Consider the following 15,174-nt stretch of genomic DNA (forward strand, 5'->3'; position numbering starts at 1 on the left):
GGCCGGGGACCGCGGATGCACCGCCAACAGGCTGGCGGTGCATCCAGGCCTATTCTGACCGCAGTCAGAAAAGGGAAACCGGCGGTTTCCCGCCGGTTTTCCCCTGGCCTGAGGAATCCTCCATGGCGGCGCTGCAGGCAGCACCGCCATGGGGATTCCGACCCGCTTACCGCCAGCCTGGTTCTGGCGGTTTTGACCGCCAGAACCTGGTTGGTGGTAACGGGTGTCGTGGGGCCCCCTAACAGGGCCCCACCAAGATTTTCAGTGTCTGCATAGCAGACACTGAAAATCGCGACGGGTGCAACTGCACCCGTCGCACCCTTTCCACTCCGCCGGCTCCATTCGGAGCCGGCATCCTCGTGGAAGGGGGTTTCCCGTTGGCCTGGCGGGCGGCCTTCAGGCGGTCGCCCGCCAGCCCATCCCTACCTAAGTCTTTGAAATTGCTTATCTTTGGTTCTACTGGTTGGATTTTTGAGAATTTGTTGTCAAATTATTTATGAAACAACTCTATTTTTCTAAATTGGTTTGAGATTTTGTCTTTTGTTGTGTTTTCACTTAATTACTGTTTGAGTGCTGCATAAATACTAGGGATGGTGGAATGTTTCATTCCACCCACAGAATTCGTGGAATTTGGTTACTGCATGTTACTCTTATTACACAGATTTCCATTAAATTCCTCCAGTCGCCACATGGTGGATTTTTTTCACAGGAGGCACCAGATATGAGAGCACGATTTGGCATCCCCAGGTGCCATTTTCTAATGTGGGCAGTCGTGGTCAGAGGGATGCTTCACAAATAGATTTGCTGCTGCTCAAGTAGATTTTCTACTCAAGCAGCAGCAAAATCAACTCAAATGCTGCACACTCTTGAGCAACGCATGATGCCATTCATGTTGATTTTTAAATAATGCTCATGCTACTGGTGTTAAATTGCACTGTGAGCAGCTCAACATGCATATTTCCAGCCACTGGCAGAACTCTGCAGAATCTCATTGAGTTTTTATATGGGTCTGTGGAGGGAAACTTCACAAGTTCTGCCCACCCCTAATAAAAACTTTACACATGGCCTCTAAGTTATGCCTAACTGCTTTTGTGGGAGGCAACGAGTGTGTTAAGCACAGCTTTTTACTTTTGTGGTTCATCCAATGGGGATTGTGGTTCCTCTTTGAGAAAGGTTCTCATGCCCTTCAACCAAAAACCCAGTTTCTCACACACCTAAAATTATATGTTTGTACCCTGGATGTGTCTCCACACTGCTGTTAACATTCCACCAATTGTAACTTTAGCAGCTAGATCTGATGATGGCCCTACTTTTATTTTGCATGCACTTTTGCTCCTTTGTGCAATTTCTGTTCTATAGGGAGTTATCACACTGAGTATGCTATTCTAATAAATGTGACTGTACACCTAAACATGTTTTTTCTCATAATGTTGAGACCACGTTCCTGTTGATGGTGTGCCAAGGCTCATTTTAGACTAAAACCTTATTCCGCATCTAAAAGAAATTGTTTAACCTAAATTTGATCAGTGCTCTTAAGTGTTCTCCACACTTATTATGGTGGTTCACTAAGAGTAATTTTGCACTTCAATGTGTCATAAACTATGTCATACTGATGCACTCCTTGTACAATTAAAGTATACACTGAAACTGCATATTGTGTAAGTCCAAAAGTAATCTTCTCATGACCAATAATTTGTACATTTCCTGAGTAATTATTGTCTCTAAACCGGAATGAAAAATATTTTTTCAAAGATAAGACTCCAGGAAGCTGGTAACAACACCTCAGACATTTTATGCTACTCACACTTGCCCCAGCCTGCCAATACATACTGTAAACAAGGATCTCTGGTGGCTAACCTATAAATCATAATCAATGAAAAGCACCACAGTATCACACGGGGTTCCACTAAAACTGCCACACACTTATTTAGAAAGGAACCATCCTTTTGAACCAATATACTATTCTTTTTGTTAGTCTCCTAGAAAACAAAGATTCCTTACGAGAAAAAAAAAACATACTGTATCAGGTTACCATAATCAGCAACATGAGCTACACATAGGCTGTATGGAAATGGGTAGACTGTGATGCAATCCACAGACATCAACCTCCATATCCTCACCACATTGATAGATATTCTAAGGGCCCATAAACTCTTCTATCAGGGATGGGGATAGTTACAGTGATAGTTTACCTACCATCTCTACTGACTACAACACTTCTAGCTTCTCCTCCTTCACTCCTGACCTCCACTCACCTACCCAAATAAGTAAAGCAGACATCATGATGCCAGTGTTGCTAATTAACACCATAACTCCTACACTCACATAGTCTAAAATCTGGTCATGGATCAAATGCACAATTACCCCAGTAATCACCACCACAGATTGCTGCAGCCTCCCTCTGTCACTCATCCTCTAGTCGGATCCAGCTACTCCAACAGAATAGCAGACAAGCTGACTCTCCACAGTAGGGTCCACATGTCAACACACTTTCCCCTGATAAGGCTAGTAAGAATATCAATCACAGCACCTCTTCTCATTCCAATGTCTCATTGTCTAAATTACAATGGCACCTATTCCACTAAGACTGAACATTATTTACCACCCACCTGGTAGCATAAGAGGATAATTGATAGACTTTTTGTTTACACACTAATCAGTTCAGCTGATCAATTCATCTTCTCCTGTGAGCAATTTTCAAGTGAGAGTTTAAGCCACACTGGAAGAAAGGTGAAGGCACACATAAAAATTCCTAAATCTCATATTTCATTGGTCTGACAACTCCTTCATTCCTTTCAGAATACTCACTGTTGCATACCATTTCTCTATTGTAACAGAGAGAGAATATGCATAAGTTCTCGAGACTTCAGACACATTGACAAAAGGCCCTTAACTGCATGGCCCACTCTCTAAAATGAGCAACAGAGCCAGATAGTGAATCATCTCAAGAAAACTATCCTGTAGCACCTCCAAATTAAAAGATTCAGGAAAACATCAAATTGAAACTGATGACATAACCAAATTTGAAGTAACTTACATGCTTCTGAAAGGTGTTGGAGCACCCCCATGCCTAAAGCCATGCATCTTCCTAAACACAAAGCTACCTGAAAAGGATAAGAACAAACTACATGCCATAAGAAAATGTTTTTCCTAAAATGTAAATGTAAAATACCAAATCAATCAAGGATACTCTACTGGATCATACAAAAACAATCCACAGAGTCCATTCTACCTGTCTATTGTGCACACAAATGTAACAACTTATCCTATCCCATGGTCAGCAAAATCATTACATCATTACTGACATATCCAAAAGCACATCTCTGTTGCATGCAGAAAGATGCAATTAACCGAGGAAGCCTGAACCCAATTAACTCAAATACATTTCAACAAGTACTCATTGTCATTAAACCTCAAACTCCAGTGCTCTCTGACCACTAATATTAAATTCCTCCTTTTCAGCTCTGCATCCAAAGTCCTTTAAGATAGGTCATTGTCCCCTTTTAAAGAAACCTAATGCTGACCAAATTTCACTGCTGGATAAATACAGGCTACTCAATCCCTCACCATAGTTAGTGAAAGGTACATCGAACTATCGAACTACAGTAGTATCAAGCATATCCCCCCACCCATATCACACATTTATCAGTTAACCCACAATGAAGCATTCATTCATCCATCCACCCTTGCATCAATCAAGCTGTTCAACAGCATCTATCCAACTACTTGCACGCTCCCACATACATCAAAATGCCTATTCATCTTTGCATTCAACCACACAATAACCCATCCACCCCTGCATCCATTCAACATCCAAATGTGCCTCTATATGCCTGTAAATATGTTGTCTAAGTATGTTTATTTGCATCTGGTTGTGGACTGTTGTTAGACATGGCAGCCTTGATGTGGGATTCCCCCTGTTTGCCTTCACATCTCTTGTTTGCTGACTTTGTCTTGCTGGTTTTAGAACTTTGCACAATTTACCACTTCTGACCATTGTTAAATTGTGTGTGCTCTCTCCTTAAACATGGTAAGATTGGCTTATACACAAATGATATATTGTATGTACTTGTACATCCCTAGTAAGGTGGCACTACTTGTGCCCACGGTCTGTAAATTAAGTGCAACTTGTTGGTTTGCAGCACTGATTGTGCCTCACACTAAAGTAGCACTTTAAACATATCTGAGGCCTGTCACTGCACCCTGTGGGCAGTTTGAAACTGTGGGTTCGACCTGGGAAAATAAACCTCTCTTTTCAATACTTATAGGCCATGCCTAGAGCAGTCTCTGGACAGCTCTGACACAGGAAGCAATGTATTTAAAATAATAAATAATGTGCTTTTACATTTTACTTGTCCTGGTAGTGAAAAACTCTTACATTTCTGTTTCACTGCTACAAGACCTACCTATCCCATGGAATTTCAGTTGAGTTACCAAATGGGAGCAGGTTCATGTTTGTTGTCTTTGGAATTGTTTTGAAATATCCTATGGTGAAGTTGGATATTAAATTACAATTTTGAAAATGCCACTTTTAAGAAGTAGGCATTTTCCTGCATTAGCCATTTGGTGTCTCCAGACCATCTCTAGGTCACATGACTTGGTGTAGTTGACAGTTGGACTTTGTGTATTCCTCCTAGAAGCCACACACAATAGGGAGTTTAGGTGTGCCTGGATGGGCCATCACTGGGAGGATGGGATGGGGAGCTAGGCACAACCTCACTTATGCTTGAATAGGGTGTGTCCTGCCTCCATGCAAAGGGCTGCATACCCCCTACAGTTAGTCTGGAGTCAAGGAAGGGAGGGCAAGGCACCTCCACACTTTAAAGCATGCCTCTAGAAGCTTCTCCAAACTTCAAAGGCACAACTGGGTATAAGAACCTGACCTCAGACACCACTCTTTGGCACACTTCTGGACCTGTGGATGACCCTGTCAAGAAGGACTGCTGTGCTGCTGAAAGGACTGCCACTATGCTGGACTGCTGCTCTGAAGGGACTGCTGCCTCGCTCTGCTGACCTGCCACCTGCAGCCATCTTACCTGGGTGAGAAGGACTGGACCTGTATCTGTTAAACCCAGGACTCTAAAGCAACTCCAAGGGTGAGTTGGCTGGTCTCCTGACTTGAGCCTGATGGACAGAATGCTCCAACATCCTTAAATCCATCACCTGGACTCTGTCATCTGTGAGTTTACCCTGTCAAGTGGTGGCACACCAATCCTGGACCCTTGGAAGTGGGCCTAAGGTGCTCTGCCAGCCTTTGTGTCCTCAGCAGAACCAACACATCTCCTCTGCTGTGTGGCACAAATTTGAGCAGAACCAATGCATCTACACTGCTGTGTGGATTAGATCCATCACAAAGACCTGCATCGGTAGGTAGCACACACCCTCTTTGGAACCACATGATGCAACCTCGTATTCCTCATTGACGGCAGCCTCTACGCTGATGGAGCATTGCAGCTCTTCAGAAGCAATGCATTACCCTGACTGCGAGTCACATCCTTGCCACCGGACTTCTCATAGCAATCTCTCATCAACAGGAACCTCAATGACAACTCACATAGCAGCCTGGTTGCACCGTGGAATTTACACATTGCTTTTGCTACATGACAAATCTTTGACGCGGACCCTTGCAATGCTCTGTGAAGCAGGATTTAAGGTACTTTAATTGGTGGCCCTAACTGGGTCCCTGTAGCCAGCCCATGGTCCATCGTGGTCGACCTGAACTCGTGCCTTTGTCCCGGTCTGGCGCGACAAGATTTCCACAGTTGACGTTTTCTGTTTTTTTTGTAGCTATTTTCCCTAATCTTAAAAATTGCACATCTCCAGTTCTGTTGATTGGATTTTTCGCATTTTAGTCTTGTTTCATTTATTAAAGAAAGCTCTATTATTCTAACTTGGTGTGGGATCCTTTTAGTGTGGTGTTTTTCACTTTGTTATGGTTTGAAGTGTTGCACACATTCTTTACATATTGCCACCATGCTAAGCCTGACAGCGCTGCGCCAAGCTACCAGATGTTTTTGCACAGGTACATTTTGGGTTGGCTTGGGCCTTACCCTGCCAGGGAATGTGGCTGCTGCTTGACCAGAGCTCACACCCCACTCAACCAGCAACGCAATTTCTTACACCTGTGTGCATATGGGTCCCAGTATGTGTGTTTCTGTTTGTTCACATTGACATGTCACTAATCAATGTGCATGTATTTCAGAAGAAGAACACATACACCTAAATTAAGGTAGACCCATTGGCTGTGCCAGAGCAAGTTTTAAGTGCAACTTAGCACACTATAGAGCATGGAAGGGTCAAACTCACACATACATAACATCACACTGGCAGACAGAAAGATGTAGATTGGACTCTCTTGAAGAGTCTGCCTGGAGTCAGATATAGGTGCAGCACATGAAACGGTAAGGAATGCATGGGATATTTGAAGAGAAATAATTAAAATATGCCAAAGACTTTTCAAAGTTTAGATGAAGGTTGTAAGTCTATGTACTCAGTCTACTTTACTGGAGTCATAATTTTCTTTCACTTCACTTAGGGACAGAACTGTTGGATACTGAGCACCATTCTTAAACTTACGTGACAAACATAAGTGAAAATGACTCTTACAATTACTGCATTTTTACTTTCCCTGGGATTTAACTGATACTTATCTGCGATTGTCTCCCTTTTCTCCCTGTATGCAGTCTTTCAAACCATGTATCAAAATAAAGCTTGTGTCAACACTAAAGACGGCATCCTCCTCGCAGCCTGCTTGGAGTTTTCTCTATAGTTTCATGAGGGAATTATCAGTCTAGCATCAAAGTTTGAGTCTCAAATGGAAATATAAAACAACGCTGTAGCCAAGGTATTTGAATTGTAAATACGAACTTTAGTACTTTTTTGTAGCACTTTTTCTCTGACATTAAGGAATGTTCTCGAGATTTTAAAGTAGGATGACCTTGATTAGAAAATAACTTTTGAGTTCACCTTTTCTCCTGTGAGACTAGCAAAACAAAAGCGGATTATAAACTTTCACCTGGAGATTTACAAATGCTTCGGCGCTCAAGTTTCTTCTAAGTGATATGCGTTCAGCATATCCAGGTCTGTCTGTTACAAACATGTCTGACTTGGAATATATTTGTTTTGGCACACCTGGAAGCAATACCACGGCATGTTTGGTGCTTCATGCTTCCAGGGTTCTGCATTTATAATTCAGTATACTGTAGGTCTAGGTGCAGGACATATTCCAAGTGTTGCCACTATTACTGATGGATTCAATTTTACTATTCGTGGCGTACTTGTTCACTTTAATGCATGCAGAACCACTAGTACTTTATCATCTTGTTATATATAACGTCTCATCTCAGAGCTGTCAAATGGCTGCTAGCAAATTATAGGTGTATGCGCTGGACTGGCAAGTGGAAAGAACAAGTCTTTCTGTCCTTACTGCAGTTCATAACATCTGTACCTGTGCACATGCATAAAACAATGGCATTAAAATTGTGGCCCTGGCATTTAAGATACCCAGCCTGGTACTAACAGGGCGCTGCGGCTGATCCTAAAGTGACATAAAACAGAAAATCTCTTAATGTTACTCCAAGGAATTTGAAGATGACCCTGTTAAAGCAGGTTATTTGCCTTGGGGATGCCTAATGGATGGGTTATAATAACAGTATGCAGCGAAAGGTGCCTGGAGAGAGCGAGCTCTATAATATTTCATTGGCAGCTAATAGATTTACACTTGCTGCATCCCAGTGATCTTGGAGGCCAAAGGCCAGCTTCCTTTTTAAATATTTAAATAAGAGTATACGACAGGCGACTTGCTGCTGGTGAAGTCTGCAGAATTTGCAAGAACTTTGACGCAGACAGTCATGCTAATTCCAGGCCTCCTTAGAATGCGAGATAACCTTTTCGAGTGACAGTTTTCCATATGTCCTTGAACAGGAGAAGTCTAATGTATCCTATGATGTCAAATGAATATTGTAAATAAAGAGCTTGAAAACTGTGTCCAAATCCACCCCAGCCACAAAACTAAATAAAAATCCTAGTTACACTAATGACATCCGTGAAAGCAGCTCGGATTGGGTTTTCTCTTTTTTATCATCTTACTTTGAGTTTGTAATATGAGCTTGTAAGGCTAGTGTTGCTCTTTCTAAACTCGTCTTTTGTCTCATATTACACCCAGCTAACGTTTGACTATGGTAGCTGAACGTGTGTTTTTTTTTTTTTCAGCCTGGTGAATAAACTAAGCTTTAGCATGGAAGAGCATACTAGTAAAAGATGATGCAAAGGGTCCTAAAGGAATGTGCCTACACTACAGTCGAGGGGCAATTCTTATTATAAATAGCAGGTAATTCTACACAAGGTCACGCACTCACGACAGAGAGAAGCACAATAAGGATTAAAGTGGCATTAAGGGCCTGATTTATGAAAAGTTAGCGCCGCCTTTATAGTTTTTTGACACAAAAGTGGCGCAAACTTACAAAATATAATTCTATTTTGGAAGTTTGCGCCGTTTTTGCATCAGAAAAATGACGTAAATGCAGCGCTAACTTTTCATAAATCGGGCCCTAAGGCCCATATCCATATTTTTTTTGAGCCACATTTGTTTCATTTTTTTACGCAAAAGTGGTGCAAACTCACGAAACCCAATCATATTTTGTGAGTTTGCGTCAAAAAATGACGCAAATGCAGTGCAAAAAAAGTATAAATATGGGCCTAGATGTAGTAAAAAAGATAGGATTTTAACAAATTGGGTTTGATATGATGTGTTTCGCTAGATTGAAATCTCCATTTTAAAAGTGTGACTGTGGCTGTTTACACAGGTGTCCAGTAAGCTTAATTGTTTCAAGATATACTTAAAGACTGAGGTTAGCAGAGCAACCTTTGCTCATATTTATACTTTTTTTGCGCTGCATTTGCGTCTTTTTTTTTACATAAAAGCGGAGAAAACTAACAAAATATAATTGTATTTTGTAACTTTGAGCCGCTTTTGCGTAAAAATAGGACACAAATGCGGCACAAAAAAGTATAGATATGGGCCCTTATGTTTTAGGGACACGTACAATTCGTTAAAGGAGGGTATTCCCAGAAGAAATTGAATTTTAAGTCCCTAAATGTATCGGATGTCATTGAAAGAATAAGAATATAGACATACTTCCTTACAAATATCTTGTTTGAATTCTACTGAAAATGTAGAAACCTGTTAGTGCCAATACTGTTCTGTCTCACGCTTTTCTGTGGTGTGAGAATGTGGATGAATCTACTTCTACCATGTGTCAGATAAATGGTCGGTTCACGCAACAACAACAAAAAAACATACTACTGCCTTTGACAGCGGTACATTTTTTTACCAGTCTCAAGTGTGCATATCTGTATGAAAAATGTTTGTGTAATGTTTATAAGATTAGTGTTTTTATGTGCTTCCGAAGTATTCAGGCCATGCCTTTCTTGGAAGGCCTTGAAGTAGGAAGTAACCATTAAAACATCACCCAAATGTGGAGTAATACAGCACATGTTCAATGCAAAAAGAACCAAACAATACCAGAATAAAACAAGTTGTACTTTGAAAATAGCCACAAGTTCAGCACCGAGATACATTCTCCACATATCATTAAATACCAGACAATGCATTTAAAATATTCATAGCAGCACTAGAATGTCACAAACACCACAGTCAATAATACATACCAAGGCAAAGCCATATTTACTAAAGCCCTGCATAGTAGTGTGGTCAGACCATTGTGAACTTAGCATGTTAACAAACAACAAATTAACTGGTTCTGTGTCCCAGACGTAATGGTTACATCCCGCGGCACAGTCATCCTCTGCTGAGGATGTATCCATTACGTCCCGGCACCAGAGCTTCCCCCACACCTTCATGGTAGGGCTTATAGGGAATTGCTTACCCTTCCACCCCGACTCCCCCAGTGACGGACCTCATCAGAGGCCGCCTCCCATTGCACTTGCATTTGCATTTCTCTTCCGATCGTGTGATGGGGCCTGAGAGGCTTTAAAAGGAAGGAAAGGAATTTCCTTCCCTTTAATGTCTCTCAGAGCATTTCAGCAGCCAGATCGTGAAGCGATCCAGCTGCTGAAATGCCCACTAGACACCAGACTTTTTTGTAAAAGTGGCATAATGGAAGCAACCCTTTGAGCAAGGGTCGCTCCCCAGGTGGGCAATTATTTTCAAGGTCTTTTCTGCCCCCCCTGGGGGCAGATCGGCCTATTGTTTTTAGGCCGATCTGCCCCCCGGGTAGGCAGAAACATCTAAGCGCCAGGGATCTTTTTTTTTATGTTTGTTTTTCAGACGTGGGGAGCGACCCCTTAGGCAAGGGTCTTTCCCCTGGGGAGCAAGTTATATTTAGCCCATTTCTGCTGCCTAGTTTTATTAGGCCAATCTGCCCCCAAGGGGGGCAGAAACCACGGGACACCAGGGATTTTTTTTTGAAGGTCAATTTCACATGAGGAGTGCAACCCCTTAGACAAGGGTCACTCCCCTGGGGGTGAAAATTTGTTGTAGGCTATTTCTGCCCCCATTGGGAAGATTTTTTTTTCAAAATAAGAGGGTTCCAAATAAATGGGGCTAATGTTGTTCTGCCCACCAGTGGGCATATGGGGCAATTACCCCCAATCCACACCCCGGTGAGCAGAAAGTCTACTAGATGCCAGGGAATAAAAAAAAATAAAAAAAATAGTTTGGTGGTGGCTACCAACCAGTATGGGCCTGGTTATGCCCCCACCCCAACTGAAGAGGGTAACAGTCTTTCAGCTCTCCCCCCGCACACTAAAACATCTTATCCCACGGCAAGCAAGAGGACATTTGATCATTTTTGGTTTTGGTTTCACATTTGGGCCATGAGAGCTTGGCTAACTCTCAAAATCGTCCCACTTGGAATGATGAGGGCTGCACTTTTTGGACTTTGGGACGCTGCCATGTAATAAAATCCACAAGACCTAGACACATCTGAAAACTAAACATCTGGGTGATTCCATGGTGGTGTGCTTCACATGCACCCCTCACCATTTTCGTACCCACAATGCCCTGCACACCTCTAACTTTGCTGGAAATCACACATTTTTCCCACATTTTTGTGATGGAACCTTCTGGAATCTGCACGAATCCACAAAATTCCTACCACCCAGCATTGTCTCATCTATACCAATAAAAATTCTGCTGCACTTGTCAGCCTAAAAATGTTTTTTGCAATTTTGGACCCGCTTTGGTTCCACCTCAATTTCAACATGTTTTTGGCTCTTCCCTGTCACAGGCACTTGGCACACCTACACAAGTGAGGTATAATTTTTACCGGGAGACTGAGAGGAACAATGGGTGGTAGGAAATTTGTCCTGGTGCGGTGATCCCACACAGAAATGTGAGAAAAATTTAATTTGTTTAGCTAAATTTGAGGATTGCTGAGGATTCTGGGTAAAAAAACACTGGGAGATCCAAGCAAGTCACACCTCCCTCAACTCACTCGGGCGTCTAGTTTTCAGAAATGTCTGGGTTTGGTAGGTTTCCCTGTATGGCTGCTGAGCCCAGGACCAAAAATGCTGGTGCCCCCCGCAGAAACAGGTATTTTTGTATTTGATAGTTTTGATGTGTCCGGATAGCGTTTTGGGGCATTTCCTTTCGCGGGCACTAGGCCTACCCACAAAAATGATGTACCATTTTTATCGGGAGACTTAGGGGAATGCTGGGTAGAAGGAAATTTGTGGCTCCTCTCAGATTCCAGAACATTCTGTCACCGAAATGTGAGGAAAAAGTTTTTTTTTGGGCCAAAGTTTGAGGTTTGCAAAGGATTCTAGGTAACAGAACCTGGTGAGAGACCCACAAGTCACCCCATTTTGGATTCCCCCAGATGTCTAGTTTAAAAAAATGCACAGGTTTGGTAGGTTTCCCTAGGTGCCGGCTGAGCTAGAGCCCAAAATCCACAGCTGGACACTTTGCAAAAAACAGCTTTGTTTTTTTGGGGAAAATGTGATGTGTCCACGTTGTGTTTGGGGACATTTCCTGTTGTGGGCACTAGGCCTACCCACACAAGTACGGTACCAATTTTATCAGGAGACTTGGGGGAATGCTGGGTGGAAGGAAATTTGTGGCTCCTCTCAGATTCCAAAACTGTCTGTCACCGAAATGTGAGGAAACAGTGCATTTATGGCCAAATTTTGAGATGTGCAAAGGATTCTGGGTAACAGAACCTGGTAAGAGCCCCACAAGTCAGTGGGCACTAGGCCTACCCACACAAGTGATGTACCATTTCATCAGGAGACTTGGGGGAACATTAGGTGGAAGGAAATTTGTGGCTCCTCTCAGATTCCAGAACTTTCTGTCATGGAAATGTGAGGAAAAAGTGTTTTTTTGGCCAAGTTTTGGCGTTTGCATAGGATTCTGGGTAACAGAACCTGGTGAGATCCCCACGAGTCACCCAATTTTGGTTTCCCCTAGGTGTCTAGTTTAAAAAAATGCACAGGTTTGGTATGTTTCCTTAGGTGCCGGCTGAGCTAGAAGCCAAAATCTACAGCTAGGTACTTTGCAAAAAACAGCTCTGTTTTCTTTAGGAAAATGTGATGTGTCCACGTTGTGTTTTGGGGCATTTCCTGTTGTGGGCACTAGGCCTACCCACACAAGTACGGTACCAATTTTATCAGGAGACTTGGGGGAATGCTGGGTGGAAGGAAATTTGTGGCTCCTCTCAGATTCCAAAACTGTCTGTCACCGAAATGTGAGGAAACAGTGTATTTATGGCCAAATTTTGAGATGTGCAAAGGATTCTGGGTAACAGAACCTGGTAAGAGCCCCACAAGTCAGCCCATCCTAGATTACCCTAGGTGTCTAGTTTTTAAAAATGCACAGGTTTGGTTGGTTTTCCTATGGGCCAGTTGAGCTAGACATAAAAATCCACAGCTAGGCACTTAGCAAAAAGCACGTCAGTTTTCAATGTAAAAATGTGATGTGTCCATGCTGCGTTTCCTGTCACAGCCATTAGGTCTACCCACGCAAGTGAGGTTCCATTGTTATTAGGAGACTTGGAGGAACACAGAATAGCAGAACAAGTGTTATTGCCCCTTGTCTTCCTCTACATTTTTCCCTTCCAAATGTCAGACAGTGTGTTAAAAAGATGACTATTTGAGAAATGCCCTGTAATTCACATGCTAGTATGGGCACCCCAGAATTCAGAGATGTGCAAATAACCACTGCTTCTCAACACCTTATCTTGTGCCCATGTTTTAAATACAAAGGTTTTCTTGATACCTCTTTTTCACTTTTTATATTTCAGCAAATGAATTGCTATATAACCGGTATAGAATGAAAACTAATTGCAAGGTGCAGCTCATTTAGTGGCTCTGTGTACCTAGGGTTCTTGATGAACCTACAAGCCCTATAAATGCCTGCAACAAGAAGAGTCCAGCAGACGTAACGGTATATTGCTTTCAAGAATCTGACATTGCAGAAAAAAGTTACAGAGTAAAATGTGGAGAAAAATTGCTGTTTTTTTCACCTCAATTTCAATATTTTTTTTAATTCAGCTGTTATTTTCTGTAGGAAATCCTTGTAGGATATACACAAATGACCCCTTGCTGAATTCAGAATTGTGTCTATTTTTCAGAACTGTTTAGCTCTCCGGGATCCAGCATTGGTTTCACACCCATGTCTGTCACTAACTGGAAGGAGGCTGAAAGCACAACAAATGGTAAAAATGGGGTATGTCCCAGTAAAATGCTAAAATTGTGTTGAAAAATTTTATTTTCTGATTCAAGTCTGCCTGTTCCTGAAAGCTGGGAAGATGGTGATTGTAGCACTGCAAACCCTTTGTTGATGCCATTTTCAGGGAAAAACCACACGTCTTCTTCTGCAGCCTTTTTTTCCCCATTTGCTTTTTTTTTTTTTTTAAACAGGCGCCAATGGGCCTAAGTAGAGGATTGCATGATGTTTTTAACTGCAATATATTATATCTTCAAGAAAATGTACAGTTATTGTATGGTGTCCTGTTAGGCAGTTGTTTGCGTGAAGATGGCACTAGATAATGTGCCCTGAGAAGAAATTTCACAAAATATGCCTGCTCGTTTGTTGGTCAGATGACCATGTGAGGCTAGTTTTCAAGAGCAACTATTCACTAGAAATGTCATGCTCAGTGTTTGGTTCCATATATTCTAATGTTTTGTACCATGTTACCAAACTATTTGGCGTTAGCATTACATGGCCATGGTATGCTTTGCTGATGTCATAATCACAACATGGCATATAAAATTTAGTGGTACAAAAACTTGTGAGTTGTTGCAGTGCAACTAAGTCGGTTTCCATGCTGTGTTGCGTTGGACAAATCTTAGCAAATCTACCCCCATATGTTCTGTAAAAATAGTTTACATGGGGATTAGAAAGCACCATGTTAATAGAATGAAAATATTAAACAAAATAAGTACTTATTTATGAATAACATTTTCAATGGGATACACAGAATGTGAAGTTTTCTTTCTCACTAATTCTATATAAACCCTCTAGCTTTGTATTCTTTTGTATTAATGCATATAAAATGAAAACATGGCAAGGCAGTAAAGTAACAGGATGGGCTGCTGATTACTCTTACTTTGATGTATATTTTGCCCTGTAATACCTCATAATTTAGCCAGTGCTATTCCATAATTTGACAGTCATTGCCACATAATTCCAATTTCCTCAATGGCCATCAAGGTGTGAGCACACTCCACATTCAAAGAACTGAAACTGCCAAAGTGCGACAGTGGTTGCCAAACACACAAACTATAAGAAATTGGGTTATTAGTTGAAAGGAGATGAGGGCTCCATTCAGTAATAAACACAAGTCTTGTCAAGATGAGCCACAAAAGTCCCTAAATAAACCTGTGCTTAACCCTCTGGTAGCTTGGCACAAAAGCAGTTAGACTTAACTTAGAGGCAATCTGTGAAATATTTATGCAACACTCAAACAGTAATAAAGTGAAACTGCAAAACAAGTAGGATCTCAAACCAATTTAGAATAATAGAGTACATTTTATTAAATACATGGGCACCAAAACAACAGAAATCCAATCAGTAGAACAGGGGTTACACATTTGTTTAAATTTAGGTAAAAATAGCACCAAGAAGCACAAAGCACCACTCTTGGTTATTTGGTTGCGCTGGACCAGGACAAGTTCAAAGTCACAAGTTCAGGCTGGCCTCAATGGAGTGTGACT

This window comes from Pleurodeles waltl, chromosome 4_1, assembly GCF_031143425.1.
Source record: "Pleurodeles waltl isolate 20211129_DDA chromosome 4_1, aPleWal1.hap1.20221129, whole genome shotgun sequence".
NCBI lineage: Eukaryota > Metazoa > Chordata > Amphibia > Caudata > Salamandridae > Pleurodeles > Pleurodeles waltl.